The 23,399-nt window shown below is 41.3% G+C and overlaps 1 long non-coding RNA gene across 1 annotated transcript; it reads right to left on the reverse strand.

Annotated features, from left to right (window-relative positions):
* Positions 1–21,133: 21,133 nt before the first annotated feature.
* On the reverse strand, positions 21,134–23,308 carry LOC120558045. Its single transcript, XR_005639048.1, has 2 exons — positions 23,169–23,308; positions 21,134–21,240 (listed from the first exon to the last, which is right to left on the reverse strand). It is a non-coding gene; the product is annotated as an uncharacterized LOC120558045 (long non-coding RNA).
* Positions 23,309–23,399: the final 91 nt, after the last annotated feature.

The raw sequence follows: 23,399 nt of genomic DNA on the forward strand, positions 1-23,399 counted from the left end.
AACCTGTTTCTTTTATTCTCTTGGAAAGTAATAATTTATTAGGCTACCCTAATTTTAAACTGTTTAGACATGAAGTGAGGCGTCCGGTCTTATAGAGTAAAACCTATGCTTGTTTTTTTGCATTCAGTGAATTACGGTATTATTATTAGACTGCAAGAAAAAAACACATAGTAGGACTATATAGGTTACAGATCCAATGGCTGTGTCAGAGTCAGACAACTTTAAACTGTCTTCAAACAGACAACAGAGCATTAGGCTAGGTAGCCTATTATCTGCATTATGCCAAAGCTCATTAAAATGAGTATGATGTCAAAGCTTAAAAAACTATGAAGTAAACGTCTTTGCATTGAGCAATTGAAAAACGTAGATTGACAAGTTAGCTTTAATACTCAACGCTGACCGACGTACTACATGAACCAACATCAGCTGGACTGAGATAGGTCAAAGCAAATCCCTATACATGAGCTACGTCATACAGCTCTGAGTCTCGCAGCTGCACCGCAACCTACTGGAATATAAAAAGGAGTCGAGCTGTATTTAAAGGCCTCTAATGACTACTGCGTTTCACTGAGGGTGTATATTTGTTTTTTCTGTTCACTCCCATTTAGGACACACTCTCTGTTAATTCTCATGTCGGACACACTCTCTCTATCTCATAGTCACTGCAGACACTAATTTCAGATTTTAAATTGCTTTAGTTTTCAAATGATTGGCTTTGATTTGGCTGAGGATGCCCATTGGAATTGTGGGTAACGCCTGATAAATGCCACGTAAAATTAATGTATACGAATTTTCATGACTCATCCATAAAATAGGAACTTTAATCAGGTATATGGTCATGGGGAGTTGGGCTCTAAGCTAAATTACATTTCCTCTAGCCACGGCTGACACTGTAGTACTTTCTCAGTTATTTTGTCTGCTGAAAATACGAGCCCATTAGATTGTGTTGTCGTTTTGTTATTTTTTAATGTGGCCTCTACTCGCTTAGAATCGAACCCTCTTCTAAAGCCTTTTGAAGCCGGGAGAAATAGGCTGCAATACCATGTTCGGCCACAACGAGGTGTCAATGGGCAGGTGGCGCTCTTTCCCAATGACTCACAGATCTGACACTACTGCTGGAGCCTCATGGTTTACAGTTGTTTTACATCTGCTTACACACGTTTTCAAAGCTATCTCTCCGTTTTTCAAAACTCTACACTAGGGTGACCAGACGTCCCGGTTTGACCGGGACAGTCCCGATTTTCAATTGTTTGTCCCGAGTCCCGACAAAAGCCTGTCGGGACGCTAAAATGTCCCGGTTTACACCAGGAGCGGAGTCAGCCCCGAATTTTTTGAGTTTAGCCCCGAATGTAACTTTGTCCAGTTTATTTTTCCGAGGCGATTAGAACGGGCAGCTACTTGCGGGGTCCGACCATGCTGTATTTGTTGCTATCACCTAGCAACTGTCTCTCCGTGAGGAAAGCCGGGTGATGTTTTGGGAGGAATCAAATCCAAATCAGTGTAATACATTGATGCCATCAACACAAAGTTTAGGAGCGCAATAGTAATGATTTAGTTTGAGGTTCCTGTGACGTGACTTTTCCAGTCTACGGTTCAGACTCAGACACACGGAGCTCTGAAGCAGACCTGCTTAGTGTCCACTCTTTCTGTAAAATGCAGCGCAGCTTCAGGTTTATGGACGCGCTCGGCTCAGCTGTGGGCATGCTGCGGTAGATGTGTTGCGTTTAGTGCTCCGTGTATTTCTGTAGTTTCCGTTTTCCACCTCCGATGTAGAGCAGCGTTCAGTTACTTCTCTAGCTAAACTATTTGTCTCATTTAGAGACCCAAACGGGGCTCTCTGTCTGTCAGAAGGTATCATATCTACCGTATCAGCAGAGCAATCACGTAATGCACAGCAGCAGACTATTGTGCAGGTATAGATTAGTTTCTGAAATATAGTGACTTTATTCTTGTAATAGCCTACTAACCTAACTTAATTTTTCTCAAAATGTCACGACTCATCGTCTCCTCCAAATCACAGAGAACACAGATATACTGTACTTTGAAGGTGCACAAAGTTTTGGAAATGAGCAGAAATCTTACTCAAACACATCTGAAATATTACAGTCCAGGGGTCTATTATAAATTAAAATGAATTAATGTATCATTGAGGTGAATAATTGTGGTATGCACATTTAAGGAGGTTACTTCCTCACCAAAAGACACCAAACCGGAGGGAGGAGTAAATGATGCCTAGGCTACAGATATTTGCAGGTTGCAGTTTACATTGATTCAGAAAAAGGTAGAAATATGTGCATAAAAATTCACCAGAATGCAGGAAATGAAGTGGTTGTGCTCAAAACTTTCAAAAAATCATTTTAATTTTTTTGGTGTTATTGGAATAAATAACACTTCAAATAATCTTTTTTAGAAAAAATCTCAACATAAATCTCACACTGAACTGAAAAAGGCTGCTGCTGCAATTTTGTTAATTTTACAGGAAAAAACACTGTTATTATTAGATGAGGAGCCTACGATCAAAATAATGAAGTTACTGTCTGTGTATATGTCTGACCTGGGCTGGCACATGTTCACGTTAAAAAGCGTGTGCGTGCACGAGCACTACGGTCACGTGCAAAGTGTCCCGGTTTTAGCTTCGGGAAATCTGGTCACCCTACTCTAAACATAACCTTACTGCCTGTTGCCATATTGCCATATTCTTATTGCTGTCAGGCAGGAAACGTCTATCAGAATGGCCTACCTCCTCGATAACAGGCAGGAAATGTCTATAAGAATGGCCTACCTCCTTGATAAGAGGAAGGAAACGTCTATCAGAATAGACTACCTCATTGATAACAGGCAGGAAATGTCTATCAGAATGGCCTACCTCCTCGATCACAGGCAGGAAATGTCTAATCAGAATGGCCTACCTCCACGATGAGAAGCAGGAAACGTCTATCAGTATGGCTTACCTCCTCGATAACAGGCAGGAAATGTCTATCAGAATGGCCTACCTCTTTGATAACAGCCAGAAAATGTCTATCAGAATGGCCTACCTCCATGATAAAAGGCAGCAAATGTCTATCAGAATGGCCTACCTCCATGATAACAGGCAGGAAATGTCTATCAGAATGGCCTACCTCCTCGATAACAGGCAGGAAATGTCTATCAGAATGGCCTACCTCCATGATAACAGGCAGGAAATGTCTATCAGAATGGCCTACCTCCTCGATAAAAGGCAGCAAATGTCTATCAGAATGGCCTACCTCCTCGATAACAGGCAGGAAATGTCTATCAGAATGGCCTACCTCCTCGATAACAGGCAGGAAATGTCTATCAGAATGGCCTACCTCCATGATAAAAGGCAGCAAATGTCTATCAGAATGCCCTACCTCCTTGATAACAGACAGGAAATGTTTATCAAAATGGCCTACCTCCACGATGAGAAGCTGGAAATGTCTATAATGGCCTACCTCCTTGATAAGAGGCAGGAAACGTCTATCAGAATGGCCTACCTCCTTGATAAAAGGCAGCAAACTTCTATCAGAATGGCCTACCTCCACGATGAGAAGCAGGAAATGTCTATAAGAATGGCCTACCTTCTTGATAACAGGCAGGAAACCTCAATCAAAAAGGCCTACCTCCTCGATCACTGGCAGGAAACTTCTATCAGAATGGCCTACCTCCATGGGGTTGAGATCTCCACACTTCCATCACTTCTTTTTCTGCATTCTGGTGATTTTTTTCTGCAACAATTTGTGCCATTTCTGCATCAAGGCATGGTGCAAATGTCTTTATTTATGTAAAGGAAATTATAATGGCGGGTTGCACAGACCAGTTTTGATTAATTGGGGGGTTGTACATTACGCCTATGACAGAAATACTTATATCAGGGATCCCAAGGGATCTCTTGCAGAGCTTTTACTCAATAGAGTACATTTCTTCCCCAAATGAAGGTAACATCCCTCTGGCTCCAGGCCTTCAATATAAACTGCTCTCATCTTCCCTGCTCAAATTTCTCCTCTCATCCTGCCTTTCCTTTCCTTTTCCTGATAAATGCTTCATTTTCATCAGCTCTCCTTTTCTGTTCCCCCTTCTTGTCATTTTTTTTTATCTCCATTTCCTCTTCCCCCTCTTCTTTCGTTTCCCTTTTTCCCTCTCCTTTTCTCTCTCTGCAGTAGCATAGGAGATGTCTTACCTCATGACAGGTAGCTATCATTTCTGCCTGCTCTAATTCACATTGCTCTAAATAGCCAGCAGTGGGTCGCAGCCTAAATTGCTTTAGCTCCGTTCTCCATATTGGGTTTCTGTCACAGAAACCAAACGGACACAAGTTCAACCAAAGAAAACCAGAACTTATTCTGATGCCGAAAACTTCAGTGGCAGCACAATGCCCAACAGATTCTCACTCCCATCTCGTAAAATACGGACGCTTGGTCAGGTGCCTTTGTCGTTGTTATTGACGCTAAAAGTCTCCTTTAGCGTTTGGTCCGGACTATTGGAGTCACTTTTGATGCAGTTATGTTAAGGAAAAGGTTGTGGGTGGGCTTACGTTTCCGTGACACTGGAAGAACAGGACGGTTGGGTTTAGGAAAAGGGTTGTGGGTGGGATTATTATGTTTACTTGCGGGAGCAATCTTGGAAACCAGTCATGACTAGTCGAACACCGTGCAACGTGGAATCTCCATAGACAGTATGGGAATCTCAGACTCCTTTGCACGGCGCTCGTTTTTCGACTAGTCATGACTGGTGACAAAGCTCCAAACTCATTCGATTAGCATGAAAACATGTCCCAGAGAGCGACAGAGTAGGTACACATCAGTTAACAAACCACTAGGTTTGTTTTGCGCCGGAATTGTCCTTTAAAGAAGAAAGTGACTTCAGGAAACGTACCGTGCGGGACACAAACCACGGTCTCCTGGGTGGAAGTCCTGTGTTTGACCCATCCACCACCCCAACCAACTTCCCTACGCGGAATTTCGGCCTTACATACTACTCGCTAAAACTGTAGCTGTGCTGTAGCTGCTGCTCTCCCCGGTACGTTCTACAAACACGGTGAAGGGCGCTTTTTTCATCGCCTCAGACCGCTTTTATGAGTTCGGGGTGAGAATGGGTTACAATGCCTAAAAAACTGAACCAAGAGAAAAAAACTATCATGTCCCTAATATTTATCATATACAGAGTTTTGACTATATTTCCAACTGTTAATCCGGTGATCTCAATGAGATAGATACAGTGCCTTGCGAAAGTATTCGGCCCCCTTGAACGTTTCGACCTTTTGCCACATTTCAGGCCTCAAACATAAAGATATAAAACTGTAATTTTTTGTGAAGAATCAACAACAAGTGGGTCCCAATTATGAAGTGGAACGAAATTCATTGGCTATTTCAAACTTTTTTAACAAATAAAAAACTGAAAAAGTGGGCGTGCAAAATTATTCAGCCCCTTTACTTTCAGTGCAGCAAACTCTCTCCAGAAGTTCAGTGAGGATCTCTGAATGATCCAATGTTGACCTAAATGACTAATGATGATAAATAGAATCCAGCTGTGTGTAATCAAGTCTCCGTATAAATGCACCTGCTCTGTGATAGTCTCAGAGGTCCGTGTAAAGCGCCGAGAGCATCATGAAGAACAAGGAACACACCAGGCAGGTCCGAGATACTGTTGTGGGAGAAGTTTAAAGCCGGATTTGGATACAAAAGATTTCCCAAGCTTTAAACATCCCAAGGAGCACTGTGCAAGCGATAATATTGAAATGGAAGGAGTATCAGACCACTACAAATCTAACGCAGACCCGGCCGTCCCTCTAAACTTTCAGCTCATACAATGAGAAGACTGATCAGAGATGCAGCCAAGAGGCCCATGATCACTCTGGATGAACTGCAGAGATCTACAGCTGAGGTGGGAGACTCTGTCCATAGGACAACAATCAGTCGTATACTGCACAAATCTGGCCTTTATGGAAGAGTGGCAAGAAGAAAGCCATTTCTTAAAGATATCCATAAAAGTGTTGTTTAAAGTTTGCCAAAAGCCACCTGGGAGACACACCAAACATGTGGAAGAAGGTGCTGTGGTCAGATGAAACCAAAATCGAACTTTTGGCAACAATGCAAAACGTTATGTTTGGCTTAAAAGCAACACAGCTCATCACCCTGAACACACCATCCCCACTGTCAAACATGGTGGTGGCAGCATCATGGTTTGGGCCTGCTTTTCTTCAGCAGGGACAGGGAAGATGGTTAAAATTGATGGGAAGATGGATGGAGCCAAATACAGGACCATTCTGGAAGAAAACCTGATGGAGTCTGCAAAAGACCTGAGACTGGGACGGAGATTTGTCTTCCAACAAGACAATGATCCAAAACATAAAGCAAAATCTACAATGGAATGGTTCACAAATAAACATATCCAGGTGTTAGAATGGCCAAGTCAAAGTCCAGACCTGAATCCAATCGAGAATCTGTGGAAAGAACTGAAAACTGCTGTTCACAAACGCTCTCCATCCAACCTCACTGAGCTCGAGCTGTTTTGCAAGGAGGAATGGGTAAAAATTGTCGCTCTCGATGTGCAAAACTGATAGAGACATACCCAGCGACTTACAGCTGTAATCGCAGCAAAAGGTGGCGCTGCAAAGTATTAACTTAAGGGGGCTGAATAATTTTGCACGCCCAATACTTCCGTTTTTTATTTGTTTAAAAGGTTTGAAATATCCAATAAATTTCGTTCCACTTCATGATTGTGTCCCACTTGTTGTTGATTCTTCACAAAAAATTACAGTTTTATATCTTTATGTTTGAGGCCTGAAATGTGGCAAAAGGTCGAAAAGTTCAAGGGGGCCGAATACTTTCGCAAGGCACTGTATCTCATTCACACTTCATGCATCGTGGTTAGATCAGATCTGATATCAAATGCAACCAAGGACCAAGTCTAACTATGGCAATGAGCGGCCTGTGGAAGTATAGCTATAATCTGTGAACCAGCTCAACGCATTCTCATCAATGGGGTTCGTATGATATGGTACAAAAATGCATGCACACCAATTTGTATAATATCCTACCAAATTAGGCGACCGCTAGCTGGTCACGTGAAGTCAGGTCTCTGTTTGTGCCCGTCCAGACTACAGCGCAACCCCGGAGTTTTCAAACCAAAACGGGAGCAACAGCGTTTCCAAATGTCTCTTTGCTGCCAAAATGCACAAGTTGTTCTTCTTCGGCTGTTTTTTTGGAAGTTACCAAACTGGATCAGTTGCATTGCCACCACCCTCTGGAGTGCAGTTGAGCTGGCTCCAATTTGCACATAGCCTGGAAAAACCACGACGGATCAATCATTTAAATGGGGACGCTGATCTCGTCTTTACAGGGAACCTGGGAAATAAATACAATTACAAATTACTAGTGATAAATACAATGAATTATAGAAATGTCAAACATGCACAAGTACATTGGACTTTTCAACTCCCTGTTCACATGTTGTGTCTGTCTGCGTGATTTGGTGCTGCTGATTGGATGCTCATCATCAAAGGGCAGATCTATTTATTGCTTTTTTCCATTTTGGAATGAATAATGAAGAGTAGATGTTAATGGATTTTCCCTGCGGTCCTCTGTAGGCCCTGTCGTCCTCGTCTCCTCCTCAGCTTGAGTTTTAAATAGATCCTGTAGAAATAGCTACAGAGGAGACACGCTGCTCTGAACCAGCTCGCTGAAAGTGTCACTTTGTATTTTTGTGGGTTTTTTTATGCCAGTGCATACATTAGTACATTTGTATGTGCATATGTGTAAATTCATCTGTATTTCAGTTTGCTCCATTGACTTTGGCTTCATCCATAATTAATTTGATATAAATCAGTCCGTCAGTCATTGCTGTAATGTGAAAGGCAGAATGACTTTTTAACGACTGCAGGGCTATTCTAGGGTCACACAGGCCTAACAGGTACGCACTTTCATCACTCATGCTGAACAATTCATTATTTTTATATACCCTTCCCTCCATTTTTCAACTTTTGTGTCTTGGTTCTTCCTCCTCTTGTCAGAGTGTATTTTTAGATTGTCACACGGACTACAAATCTCATCTTTTTTAAAGGGGAGGAGATGTGAAGTCAATGTACGGATAAACAGCAGTCGATAGTCATGTTTCCATCTAATTGTCAAGCGAATATTAAGCAAACTTTTAAAGTGGCGCAAAAAAGAAAAAGGAAAATGCATGTAGTTTTTTCACAAGTTGACGTTACGCATGGTTGTAGATTGCAAACCAACTTGCTAAATCAAAGAGTTTAGAAGCTAAGTTCTTTGGCTAAATGGAGAGAGGTAGCATTGTACAAGTTGGCCACCTGTGCAGAATACAGGGTTGTGGCAGAGACATTTGGTGTCAGGGAGACAACTGTTCACCGCTGTGTATACCCGGTGTGCAGGGCCACTCGATTCAAGCTGTTGAACCAATTCATCAATTTACCCGACGTGGCTGAGGCGCAGACTATAGCACACCGCAACTCCACTACACACCTTGTGCCACAAGTGTAAAGAGCACTGGATGATATCCATATCCCGATCCTCCCACACCTCCATCCGTTGGATACCGGGACTATAGTCATGTGAGTTACATGTGAGTTACATGTTCGCTACGTCCTAACTTATTCGGCAAAGCTGTTTCCATCTCCCATTTTGCGCATTAACTCTTTTTCGAAACCACCACCTCAAGCGAGTGTAAAACCTTGTTTGCGAATTTGAGGAAGTTTTTTTTTCGAATTTTGACGTTTCCATCAACATTTTCTAATGTGATACTTCAAAATGCGCATTAAAAATACGTTGATGGAAACATGACTGGTCATGGCGTAAAAATTAGGGGTGGGGGAAAAAAATCGATAAAGTTTAGTATCGCAATATTTTCCGTGGCAATAGTGTATCGATACACAAACGCCAAGTATCGATCTATTATTATATATGTTGTGGTCAGTTTGTCTGCTTGTCAATCCCATTTTACAGCAAGAAAAATTGAAGTGAGATGAACAAACAGAGAAATTGATCTTTTTAGATCAAACAGATGTTGACAAAGTTTCCTTTTGGGGACATCATTTGAAAATGGGAAAAGAATTGAAGTTGGAAAAAAGGTAATAAATTGCAATTTATCCCATAATATTGCAATATGTGTAAAATCGCAAGTATCGTGATGATATCATATCGTGAGTCCTCAGCTGCTCTATTGTCTCATGCGTTTTGAATGTAAAACTCCAAAAAATCTAAAGATTGGGATGATCTGCGTGCTCATCCTCAAGGAGTGAATAAAAGAAAAATACTGATTGGTATAAAGAGGCGAAGTCCCTCCCCTTTCCGGTGGACCACCATGGGACCTTACTTCGGAAAAGAATTTGTATAGTAGTGAACGTGGAGAGACTAATAATCTTTTAATCCCGTTTGAATTGAGCCATGAAATACACATATGATGTTCGTCAATTTAAAAGATAATTTTAAGTGAAGAAAATCATAGTTGTCACTTTGGAAAGGAAGGCTTCTGCAATTGCAATTTAAAAAAATAATGAAAACAGCTCGGTAGTTTTGGTCGCAGTTATCATATGAATTCAAAGACACATAGAGAAGCATTTGGATTCAAAAGTATTACAAAGATAAAAAAAAAATAACATTTTATTGTTCTGAGCAGAGATGGTGTCACAACACTCAGACTTCTGGCTCTTTTGTTTTAAATTTGGGGGAACCTGCCAACAGGATGGTGTGGTTGGAACGACATGTTGTTATGTCATTTGTCTGGACTGAGATGTTCTGCCATCTGGCTCCGATACCTCGCATAGAATGAGTGTGAATACCAAAACTGTGAATGTAGTAAGTGTAGGTGAGATAAAATCTTATCTGAGTAAAATCGGATGGGACACTTAGTGGTCGCACGTAATTTTTTCGGTACATTAAGAAGACGTAATAAGCCTACTTTGTATCAAATTATATGAAAACTAGAAATAATGCTTTTCTTAGACAGAAAATGAACAGTTATTCCATAATTAAATGCCAAACGCCTAAATTATCCTGTAATTAGTACATTAATAAGACATAATAAGCCTTACCTTGTATCAAATTAGACCAAAACAAGAAATTATTTGCTCTTCATTAAACAGAAAACGAACCCAGTTAGACGCTGATAAGAAACCATACACCTAAATTATGCTGTAACTAGAAATGCACATATTGCCGTATTAAACTCAAAATATACTATATCTAGACAGTATATTGTACCAAATTACACTCTTTTTAGAGACCAAATACCCATGCTTATTAGAAGAAAAGTCAAACCACGTCGTCAAATCTGCCGCAACTTCAGTCACTCATGCCAAGAGGCGCTCTGGAGTCCCGTGGTGTTTGTAGGAGGTATACTGCTATACTTATACATGCTTTATCAATGCTCTTCTTCCACAGTTAAGACATATGAACATGTAATGTTACTATTCAATTCAATTAAATTTTATTTATAGTATCAAATCATAACACAGGTTATCTCGAGACACTTTACAGATAGAGTAGGTCTAGACCACACTCTATAATTTACAAAGCCCCAACAATTACAATAAGTCCCTCAAGAGCAAGCAGTGTGACCAGTGGCGAGGAAAAACTCCCTCTTGGGAAGAAACCTGGGACAGACCCAGGCTCTTGGTAGGCGGTGTCTGACGGTGCCGGTTGGGGATGCGATGAACAGTGGCGATAATAGTCACATTAATAATGGAACAGTGACTTCAAATGGTAGTCGTAGTAGTTCATGTTATATCAGGGCGCTGCAGGGCGTTACAGGATGTAGCGTGGCCCAGCAGAGCATGGATGGACGTAGCGGGAAGCTGCAGGGTTCAGCAGGAAGCAGCAGGGTTCAGCAGTAAGCAGCAGGGTTCAGCAGGAAGCAGCATGACATTGCAGAGCACCGCAGAGCTTAGCAGGGAGTGCAGCAGGACCACGGCGACAGCTGGAACCAAGATCTTGGTGCCAACATTCTCCAAGGAAATACGCTGGGGGAAAAAAAACATAAGGACTCCGGGGAGTAAACTCCCCAGAAGCTAGGATTAATAACAAGCATTTCTGGGACGGGATAAACACAAATAGTAATAGTAATAGAAATAGTAATAGAAAGGGAGAGGAGAGAGCAGCTCAGTGTGTCAACGGAAGGAAGTCCCCCGGCAGTCTAAAACTATAACAGCGTAACTAAGAGAGACAGGTCATAACTATCCGACCATAGGCTGTAGAAGCTGCAGGACATAAGCATCTCTTATTTCCCAGTCACATCCTTATTAGTGACTTATTAGTGGGTAATTAGTCACACATAAGAACAGAACCGTACCGTAAAATAAAGTAGGATATCAGTCTTATTTCCTCTTATTATATCTTATTAGAAAGTAGTTTGTAAACATTGTCACTGTTATATCATAGTTAGAATGTCATTTCTACACAGTTCCAATGAAAATGGCGAAATGATGCACATATTTTTTATATTAGTGTACAGGAACACACGTGTTATTTCAAAAAATGCATTGATTGATTGAATGATAGGCTTTGCAGTTCGCTTGTGTCTGATCGTTTAGCGCTACAGCTGCTCGCCGCTTCGTCCCTCGTTTGCCTGTGAAGACAGAAGAGAGAATTGTTACTGGCAGATTGGACGTGTTACAAGCGGCACAGCAGTGGTGAGTATTGTTACAGTTCTGAAATAAAACACAGAAACATGAATATCTGTGAGTTGTCACAGCACTCAGGACACGGATTAATAAACTGGATGGACTCTTCAGAAGAGGTGATTGTCTTCACTCGAGACTGAAAATAGCCACACTGAGAAATCCAAAAGAGAGTTGCTGATAGGCTTAATTAGCTTTGTATTAGTCCATAGCCACGACGGATTGGTCCGTTGCCGCCAGGAATTCCGCCGGATGCGTGTCTTTTCAGCCGGATGTTCGTCACCTTCCGCTTCCTTTGTGTTGGCATTCTAAACTCTGGTGGATTTCTGAGGACTATGGTTAACTGCTCCTCAGATCCCAGACAGCTAGCTAGACTATCTGTCCAATCTGAGTTTTCTGTTGCAACGACTAAAACAACCTTTGAACGTACACATGTTCCACCAAAACAAGTTCCTTCCCGAGGCTATTTTGCAGAGGCGCCGTTGCTCCGTCCGGCGGTTAGCGCCGCCCAAAACGATTGTGATTGGTTTAAAGAAATGCCAATAAACCAGAGCACGTTTTTCTCCCATCCCAGATTGCTGTGTGGACTAGCCAGACCCTCCTCCGCAGCGCTGTGGAGGAAGGTCTGGCAATGCGAGACTAGCTTTGTATCAACTCATTTGGCAATGGCTTGATTGTAACGGACCTTCAATAACATAAAAAAAAAGTTAAGCACTAAAGAGCTAAAATGAAAAAATAGAGAAGAGTGTTCCACTGACATTCAGTTAGATGCTGTTGATTTGGCCAATGTTATTAAATTAAAATATGACTTTGGCAATGGAAATGCACTCAAAAGAAGTGCTGAATTTCAACTGTCTCCCTAACAGCAGTAGTGAGCGCTTCATCCATTGGAAGCTGGACAACTTTTGTCTTTACAATGTTTTTCCCTCTTTAATCTCTTGTGTTCTTGGCACCGAACATCACAGACTAAATGCATTTCTAAACATGAGTGCGCTGTGTGCACTTCACTGACATCACATTAAATCATTCCCACCTTGGAGTTGCCAGAATTAGAAGTTGCTAGTGCAGCTGAAAGTGACCTGATGTCCTTTAAAAAAAGAAGTCATAATCTTTAATTGTGTCCCATCAATCATTTTGTCAGACTAGGTGACGTTTTTTAAAAAATGTTTTTGAAATGCGCATGTCTCATTTCAGAAGAAAACCTTTCATTCGACCTCTCAGCAGCACTATGAAAAGTGACACACTCACTTACGTCAAATCAATTAACCTGGAACGTCAAAATAAGCAAACATGTTGGCTGAGCAAGGGTAAATAGTATTTTGGCTGTGTGTGTTGTGCGGCGTATTTGACAGTACAAAAGAAGCCCGATCACTTCAGAATGATTTCAACAGGAATAATATACAACATGCAGCATAGAGCCTATTCCAGCTTTGACAAGGTAAGCTGCTGTTTTCGTGGCAGAGTTGTCTTAACTGGGTCAGTGTTAGAACATTACAGTCCGTATAAACACAGCCACACACAGAGAGATAAGTGGCAGATTTCTCTAGCTGCATCTGTCTTCTTCCAGATGGAGAAGAAGTCATTCATGTAAATGCGTCAGTATGAGTAATCCCCATGAAACAACGCAGATGAACAGGACTGGTGATGAGGTGTGAATCTACTGTATGTGTAACACACACACACACACACACACACACACACACACACACACACACACACAGTCTCTGTCAATAAAAAAAAACACTTTATGGTCAAAAGTATGCAGACGCCCCTGTCCACATCAGGGTTTTCCTGCCAGTAGAAGGTTTCGGTGCAGCACCCGAGCCATTTTGGGCAACGCCTAAGCCAAATGAATGTAACTAAAAGACTTTTCTCAGATCTAATGACTGTTGTTGGACTTCTTTAGCTTTAAGTTTTGTCTGTACGCTTTTGGAGGGTTATTTATTTATTATCTGCTCTAGCTTTTCCAATATCTTTTGACACAGATATGGTAATAATAATGCTACAAAATGAAGGGACACAAAAGCAGCCCAAAGGGACACAAACCGAGTACAAAAGAGACGCCAAATGACCCCAAAGAAAACACAAATGACCAAAAGAGAGACACAACACGAGAGAGACGCAAAAACCCCAGAAAGAGACTTTTCTTAAATTAACAAAACGTAACACTTTCTTGAGGAAGGACATCTAAACCCCGCCAATACGCACACCTAAGTCTTCCACAAACGGAGGGAAAACACTGCACATACTTTTGTGTACTTTTGATTTGGGGCCGTTTCATGGTCTGGGCTAGACCCCTTAGTCAAAATTACAAAAAACAGCATACGATAATGTTAATGTTACGATAAAGGCCCGGACACACAGAGCCGATAATCGCCCTTCGTTTTGGCCGATTTGACATGCATAATCGGCGGGGCGGGCACTGCCGTCAATCGGACTCAAATGACCCATCTGATTGGTGGAGTGCTAACCCGGGAACGGGGAGCGGAATGAGCGTGACTACAGTCTCTCAAAACCTGACGAAAATCTTTTAAACTGACCTTTGTCGATCTGAAATGAAGACAGATTCAGCAACTGCACGGCCTATTTCTCGCTTAAAATGTTTTCAGAAACATGTTTCGGTGAACTATGTTAGTACAATATGAGATCGTATTCTGAACGAGCCGCCATGACAGTCTGGCTTTGAATTTCCGGAGAAAACAGCCCCACGTGATGCGTTCGTCCAATCAGCTGCCGGTTTTCATTTTTTTGGGCAACAATACAGATTAGCTGTTATGGAGACGTGTCTCGTCTCTTCGGTGTGTTCCGAGGCGCTTTTTTTGACCAACTCGGGGAGACTGATCAGTCCAACTGGCTTTTCGGCCGATATTTGGCCGTCTGGTTGGTGTGTAAGCAGCTTCCACCAACTGCGGAACGGCTGCGGCTGCGCTCCATTAAAGTCAACGTGTGTGTTTCCACTGACTGAAGAACGGCTGCGTCCCGACTCCGTCCCAGCTCCGGCGGTCCGCAGCCCTCCGGAGCAGGTACGCAGAGCTTCTATCTTTTTGCCGGACGCCGGAGAGCTCCGCAGCGATTCAGCACAGGGCAGATAGTGCGGGACAGGAAGTCGAGCACAGAAAACAAAATAAAACCTCCGGTTCATTTTCAAAATAAAATACACCGTGCTCACGGGCGGATCAGATTTCCCCTGCACTACACCTTGAAAACGTCATAATGGAGCGGAGACAGGCCTGAAGTCAAGTTTGTGGTTTCTGTTTATAGAAACTACATCCTGTTATATCGCGCGATCATACCTGAATTCGCGAGATCTCGTGGCTCCTCGTGACTTCAGCTGTCAGTCGCAGCCGTTCCGCAACAAATGCGGACCTGGTGGGTATTGAGGGACGGGCGGAGCACGGAGCCGACTGGAGTTACTGTTTCAACATGACAAGCCAGGTCCAGAAAGAATTTGGTTGAAATGTTTTTTCCCAGTTTGGTGTGGAAGAACCTGACTGACCTCAGCCCCCATCCAACACCTTTGGGATGAACCGGAACACACTCACTGATGCAAATCCCTGCAGCCGCCAGGGTTCCAAAATGTTGTTGTGGAAAGTCTTCCCAAAACGAGTTGAGGCTTGTGCAATGACTTGTTCAATAATTAAATATGGGTGTAAATGCTCGTGTCTCCACCCATACGAAAACAAACCGGCAACAAAAAAAGTAGTGGGTAATTGGAACTGTAATACTGCTTTACGCCGGCTTGTTCATTCTTTGTGTAATTTAACAATCGGTTAACCATTTAAAGGTGCTGCGTCTCACCTTTCATCATCAAGTAAATCATTAACAGATTACTCATTGGTTGAATATGACCTACGACCAGGGCCTGAAGTCAACTTTTTTGGCCACCAGCCACTGTGGCAGGTGGATTTCAAAATGCACTAGCCACACGGTGGCGCGGTGGCCCCAGTGGTTAGCGCTGTGGCCCATGTTTGCATGTTCTCCCCGTGTCTGCGTGGGTTTCCCCCACCCTCTCTGCCAGGCTGATGTGTGGTGAGCGTCTGGCTTTGTAAGGCCCAGGTGGGTGCTACACATTGGTGGTGGTAGAGAGTAGTCCCCCCCCCCTCCGAAGTGCTTTGGGTGTCTATGATAAAGCGATATATAAGTGTAATGGATTTTTCCATATTTGTTTTGTCTCATAAAGGTGAAATACAGGAAATGCGAGCACACTTTTTATTTTTTGGCACATTTTTAGACCTTTATTTCCACAGGGCAGATGAAGACTTGAAAAGGGAGAGAGAGAGAGAGAGAGAGAGAGAGAGAGAGAGAGAGAGAGAGAGGGGGAATGACATGCAGCAAAGGGCAGCAGGTCGGAGTCGATACCCGCGGCCGCTGCGTCGAGGAGTAAACCTCTATATATGTGCGCCCGCTCTACCAACTGAGCTAACCCGGCCACGCGAGCCACGTTTTTGAGCTGAGATCCAATGAAAGGGCAGACTTGGTTGAAATGTGAAAGAGCAACACTGACTAATGACTCACTCAATTCTCATTGGCTAGCCGCCAAAGTGGCAGGTAGATTGACAGTTTCACCCTCCCAAGGCAAAAATGAACCCACATTTGGCGCGTGGTCGGGTGTTAAATTCCGGGGCCTGCCTATGACCTTGGTCAGACGCCGTCTCGCTCTCTCCTAATCTCACCTGTCTCTGTGTGATCTGTTGAATTAATACGGAAATAATTCAATATTTTAAAAGTACTTTTGGATTATTTGATTTTAAAATGTCCTTCAGTGGAATTATTTTTCATTTTAGGTTTCATTTTTAAGGGCACAGCAGTGTGCCACTTTAAAAAATCTTGATGATGAATGACATGTTCTTCACAGAATTATTATTATTATTTTTTTTTCTCCACTTAAACTTGACAGCATAGTTCAAATCTATTGGCAGCCGAAACACTGAGTGGCCAGGAAGAGGAACTCTGTTTGTGGTCCAACACTGACCTGCTGTGGACGCTGCTGTGATAGCATCTGCCTGCTTCAGCAGTAAATAGGCCTCACTAATACAGTTTTTACATTTCAAAATAAATGCTTGTTTTTTTTTTTAACTATGTGTTTTAATATGTATAATTTTGTATGTTTTATTTAAAGCACTTTGTGATTTTATCTGTGAAAAGCGCTCTATAAATAAATTGTACTCACTTACTTATGGTTCAGTACACTAGGCTACCTTTCTCAGATGTATTGGCAGCTACAAACAACATGAAGATGAAGATTCAAGTCTTTTTATTTATTTTTTTCCTGGCTGCCTTTTGAAATAGATTTGTCCGTGAGGTTTTATTTTTCCTTCATTTGTTTTTCTGGATCCAGCTTAAGACATTTTATGTCTTGAAATGACACCGCAACTATCAAGCCATAAAAGAAAGCACTGATGTTTTAAAGCATGTTTAGTTATATTTTACGGTGTTTGGTAATTTAAGCCCCCAACGTCGTCTTCCAGGCAGCGCCGCGGGTTAAGGCCTTTTTATGCTTCTGCGTCGAATCGAAGGCGTAACCCCAACAGACCCCTCTGCTTCAGACCCTCCTCCGCACTGCTGTGGAGGAAGGTCTGGCCATGCGAGACTAGGTGCCACCAAATGACAACAAAAAGAAAATAATTATGGTTAACAATTTGTGGTTTTCTAACAATGTTGTGGAGCGAGAAACACGAGGGGAAATAGTTTGAGGCTGCAGTAACCTGCCGGGTTGACTCAGTGGGTAGAGCAGGCGCACATATACTGAGAGGTTTATGCCTCGACGCAGAAGGTCCAGGGTTCGAATCTGACCTGTGACGATTTCCTGCATGTCTTCCCACCCTTTCTCACCTAGCTGTACTATCAAATAAAGGTGGAAAAGCCCAAAAATAATCTTAAAAAAAAAAAAATGAAGTCAGTCGAGAATCTTTACGCAACATAGGAATGCATCTTAAGTCTATTAGTTCTACGCCATTGTCAAAGTCTAACATTGTGATACTGGCTTGATACACGTGTAGTTCTCGCCAATTTTAAGTAGTTCAAATTTGCAGTTAATATTGTTTTTGCTCATTGCACGCTCTATATTATAAACCATATATTATGAAACACATTTTCTACTATTCAGCAGCTGTCACTGATTGCTACCCTGAATGTTACTATAGAATGGCAGCAACATGTGTGGGCTGCGCTACATCTATAGCCCGTTTCCCAGAACTATAAATGAAGCTTAAGTAAAATGGTCATTTCACAGGTTTAATCCTCAGTGGTTGTCAGTAGCCAGATTTCCTTCCTTTCTTAAGCTTTCCTTTGTTTTACATTCTAATTTCAGGTATGTTTGCTCCTAAACACAAGTGACATCATCATCATTCACCGACAATGAAAGATTTAACAGAAAACCGGTCAAAGTGACAAAATGTGACTTTATTATATTAATGTACACTACCGGTCAAAAGTTCGGGGCCACTTAGAAATTTCCATTCCACTCCATTACAGACAGAATACCAGCTGAGATCAGGGCAGCAGTTTTCAGATGACATTATGTGCTTACATAATTGCAAAAGGGTTCTCCACTGTTGTAGAAAGACGTGGCTGATCTCTAATGCAATATCTACATTACATTGCCCATTATCAGCAACCATTCATCTAATGTTCCAAAGGCCCATTCTGTTTACTAATCTGATATCATTTTAAAAGGCTAACTGAGAAAACATTGGAGAACCCTTTTGCAAGTATGTAAGCACATAATGTAATCTGAAAACTGCTGCCCTGCTTAAAAAAACAATGCAACCAATCTCAGCGGGTATTCTGTCTGTAAAGGAGTGGAATGGAAATTTCTAAGTGACCCCAAACTTTTGACCGGTAGTGTAGACATACAGTAGCTACGGTGGCCGGGAAGTGCAATGCAACATTACAAAGAATTAAACACTTTTACATTTTGGAAAACAAATTTACATTTTGGAAAACAAAATAACATTTTAGAAAACAAATTTACATTTTGGAAAACAAAATAACATTTTAGAAAACAAATTTACATTTTGGAAAACAAATTTACATTTTGGAAAACAAATTTACATTTTGGAAAACAAAATAACATTTTAGAAAACAAATTTACATTTTGGAAAACAAAATAACATTTTAGAAAACAAATTTACATTTTGGAAAACAAAATAACATTTTCGAAAACAAATTTACATTTTAGAAAACAAATTTACATTTTGGAAAACAAAATAACATTTTAGAAAACAAATTTACATTTTCGAAAACAAATTAACAAGATGCAAAACACTTTTACCAGTCCCGAAACAAATTTACAAATGACAGATTCTTCACGGAAAGGGAATGTACCACATACCGGAAGTGATGAGGTTTTGTATACATGTCGCCTTGACTACGGCAGTTATGGATCGAATGCGTCAATAGAGCCGCCATCTTGGAACAGGGGAGGCACTGCCTTATATACTGTCTATGGGCCGTCCTTAATGCATCAGCGTCAATGTAGGCAAAGGTCTAACGGAAATAAAATCACTATAAATCGTCAAAATCTCATGCGATGTTCTAGTTTTTTTTAAACAAAAGACAAAGAGACTAATTAATGTGTTAATACAAAGAATATTTATTATAATCAGTTCACAGATATGAGTACAAACGGAAACTTCACCCTTCTGAACTAAGAGGTTCTGCTTCAAAGTGAAGTTTAAACAGACTGAAATGTCCAGGCTCACTCCCCCACTAATGATTCATTTATTTCTGCATGTATTTATTTATTTAACGAGACTTTTAAGTCGTGTTTCGTCGTCCACAGTCCGAGTCCCGCCAGACCTCCTTTTAGGAAACCTGTGATTTAAACTTCAGCAGGCTGTGACACTCCGCCCTTCAGTCCTGGATCTGATTCTCCCGGGCTTCCCTTCCCTCCAGCGGGCCCAGCAATACGGCCTGGGTCTCCAGCTGCGTGGTGTCGGTTTTGGCTCCCAGGAATGGACAGTGAGCTCCAGGTCCTGCAGCTGCAGACGGACTCAGCTGCCCCCCTGCTGTAGCTTCGATCCGGCCGCGGCTGTCGATACGTTCCCTGTTTTTCCAATGTTTCCGTCAGGTCCGCGTCATATAAAAACTCCAAACACCGACCACACGTAAAGTCACCATAAACTTCATTCACGCCATATACTCACTCACAACAACACAAATTGACTGCGCTCACCAACAACACCTCATCACTTCCGGTATGTGGTACATTCCCTTTCCGTGAAGAATCTGTCATTTGTAAATTTGTTTCGGGACTGGTAAAAGTGTTTTGCATCTTGTTAATTTGTTTCCTAAAATGTAAATTTGTTTTCGAAAATGTAAATTTGTTTTCTAAAATGTTATTTTGTTTTCCAAAATGTAAATTTGTTTTCTAAAACGTAAATTTGTTTTCGAAAATGTTATTTTGTTTTCCAAAATGTAAATTTGTTTTCTGAAATGTTATTTTGTTTTCCAAAATGTAAATTTGTTTTCCAAAATGTAAATTTGTCTCGAGCTTTGTAAAAGTGTTTCATTCTTTGTAATGTTGCATTGCACTTCCCGGCCACCGTAAGTAGCCATCAAATTCAGACATTATTTAAAGGAAATGACAAATGAGGCGACATTCTGGCAGAACAAGACTTCCACTTTTAAAATGTTCTTAGCTGAGAACTCAAAGCTGCGGTGACAGTTTTGACAAAAATTATATAAAGTTCAAACACACAGTTCTCGTTTCTTGTTGATGTCAGTGTTGCTCAGTGTAACTAAAAAAGAAAGACAACACACACACACAATGCAATAAAAAGGTCATTGTAAAACTGTATGTTATGCTGTATGACATAGTGAAAAGTGATCAGATTTGTAACAACTCCTGTAATATTACCAGACTAATTCCCAGGAGAACTACTTTTAATTTCCTCACTTTCGTTGCTAAAACACACTTCTACCCTAACAACCACGCTCTACTGCTACATTAGTGTAGACAAATGTACATACTGTAATTACACCTATACATAGCCAGATTCTACTGCTCTCCAGACTATTCATCCTGCACATACACTTATTCTTACTACTCTTATGTTACCACACTGCACATAGCTATACATACTGTACATATCTGTCTATATGGTTCACACAGAATATCCATATTTATTCTGTTTTTCTTATTATATATTCTGCTAATACACTGCATATATCTATATTATTCTTACTACTAGTATAATGTCACTGCTACTACATTGCACATGTCTGTACATGTTGTTCATACATTGTTCATATTACACAGCCATATTTATTCTGTTCTTATAACACTGCAATATATTTCTTGTCCTGCCTATGCACCACCTGTCTATACTTTGTATATTGCATTGCACTTTTTCTGCTTATTTTTTGCAACTCTGGTTAGATGTAAACTGCATTTCGCTGTCTACTTGTACTCTGCACAATGACAATGAAGTTGAATCTCATCTAATCTAGTCTAGTGATAGCTTTGGGTTGTTTTTACATACGTAAACAGTGACCTCTCAGCAATAACCAATGGATACAGTTTATTACAGCAGTTTAAAACAGACGGACTCTCTCAGTTGGACTGCTGTCTGGCGCCACCATGTTGCCGGTCTGTCCCACGCCGGATTCTGCAGGATGACAGCAGAGACGAATAAAGAGTGACGAGAGGAGAAAAAAGGACACAAATGTTATCACAGTCTGTTACAGTACAAGCATTATTGCGCCATCTACCTTTCCTAGGACACCGCCTCCTTCTGTGTGAGTTAATGATTACTGATAAATCTAGTTTTCCCTCTCCCTCTGTACACTCTATATCGGTTTGTTTTTTTAAGCAGAACAAGCACGCACAGAGGAGCAAACACACACACACACACATATCCAGTGGTTTCAAAATGTGAGTCATCAGTCGAACGCTATAGTTTAGGCTACGTTCAGACTGCAGGCAAATGTGGCCCAAATCTGACCAGGTCAGACTTCTTCAGAAGTAGTGTGAACACTCAAATCTAGCCCAGATCTGATTTTTTTTTACAAATCTGATTTCGACCACTTCCATATGTGGTCCTGAATCAGACCCAGGTCTGATTTTCTTTTCAATGTGGCCATAGCGTGAACCACCAAGGCGGATTTGATGCGACTTTTATATCACTCTACATCGCCATTTGTCACAATTATGCGGCGGCGGGAGTTAGCCCTATACACAGACTGTAAAATAAAAAAATTGACAAGGCTTACAAAATGGAGAACAGTGATGGAGCAAGCCAACGGAGGGAGCGTGAGGTGTTAGACCTAATTAGTGTATGCTCATTAATGTTTTTAGGCTGCCATTACACAAACATTTTGAAATAAAAGCGAAAATTACTTACTTCCTCCATAACCTCCCTAACTTTAGTGCAAACAGTACACACTGGAATCTGATATAGGTCACGTTTTAAAAAGGTAACGTGAACAGCCAAAAAACCCCCGGATCTGAGCAAAAAATCTGAATTAAGCATTAAGACTTGCGGTGTGAACGTAGCCTTAGTGTCACAAGTCATCGGTCGTGTTTAGTTTGTAGCAGGGATCTCTTCCACCACAGAGCTATGCTGCAGCCGAGGGTGGAATGGGTATCACCACTGCTCTGCTCTGCCTCCTCAGCCTGCACCAACACCCAGTATGGAGCACTGGGCTGAACTGGGACAGGAGGCGTGTATACACACACACACACACACACACACACACACCATATGAACAGAAAGGAACGTAAACACAAACAAATTAAGGTAAATCCCAAGTAATGGTTCCAGCTCCATTCTAAATTATTATTGATGTACAGTAGCCTACTCTTGGTAGAGACAATGTATTATGAACAATGCAGCAAATAGTCGGGCACAGAAGTAACAGTAGCAGTTCAAACAGATGTTGGTTTGAATAACTCCTTACATTTCTGCATGAAGAAACAGACTACACGCAGAGATCATACATTATGTTACAATTATTATTTATTTATATTTATAATATTATTATTCGTCATTTTATTCAACTTTCCAACCTACTGAATGACACACGCATAGCATATTGATATTAGCCTACGTGGCATAACGTTAAACACATTGGGAATACAGTCACATGATATAGCTAGCCTAGCTAAACCTGGACATAAATCTAGCGTATATTAAGAATATAAGAGATAGCTTCATACATGGATTTTTCACTAAAATAAACGCCTACAAGATGTGTGCATATTTATGTACGTGGATAAATGTCGCGTGGTTCTTCTGACATTTACAAGCTGGATATAACGTGCAGTCAGTAGTAGTTGACGATATTATATTATTGGTTGTTGTTTTTTTAACCCTCTTTTCTATCTTAATTGAAGTGGCTAACACTTAGTTTAACCTGAGCTCACAGCACTGACACGTAACGCGATAGTCTGTAAACGTCGCTAGAAACTGGACAGTTGCTTTACAGCATAGTCGCTCGAAATAAGACAATGGACTGCATACATACTTAGGCGTCTACTTGGTGAATGAAAAGTCGCAACAAATACTTAAGTTTGGGGGTAAAATAAATCCCTTACCATTGCGCAGTTTGCTGTAGGCTAGATATGGAGGATGGAAAGGTCTGGAAAAAGAAAGAGGAGGAGAGTGGTACTGCTTATCTATATCTAGCGGTTGCCAGGTTTGCAGTTTATCCTCCAGCGCGCATGAGTAGTGCGTACTGTGGTGGAGGTAGGACGTGTTCAGATCATAAGACTGTAAAAAAAGAAAAGAATGGACAGAGCAAATATACAGTCATTGGTTCAGATCTA

This window comes from Perca fluviatilis, chromosome 4 (assembly GCF_010015445.1).
Source record: "Perca fluviatilis chromosome 4, GENO_Pfluv_1.0, whole genome shotgun sequence".
Lineage (NCBI taxonomy): Eukaryota > Metazoa > Chordata > Actinopteri > Perciformes > Percidae > Perca > Perca fluviatilis.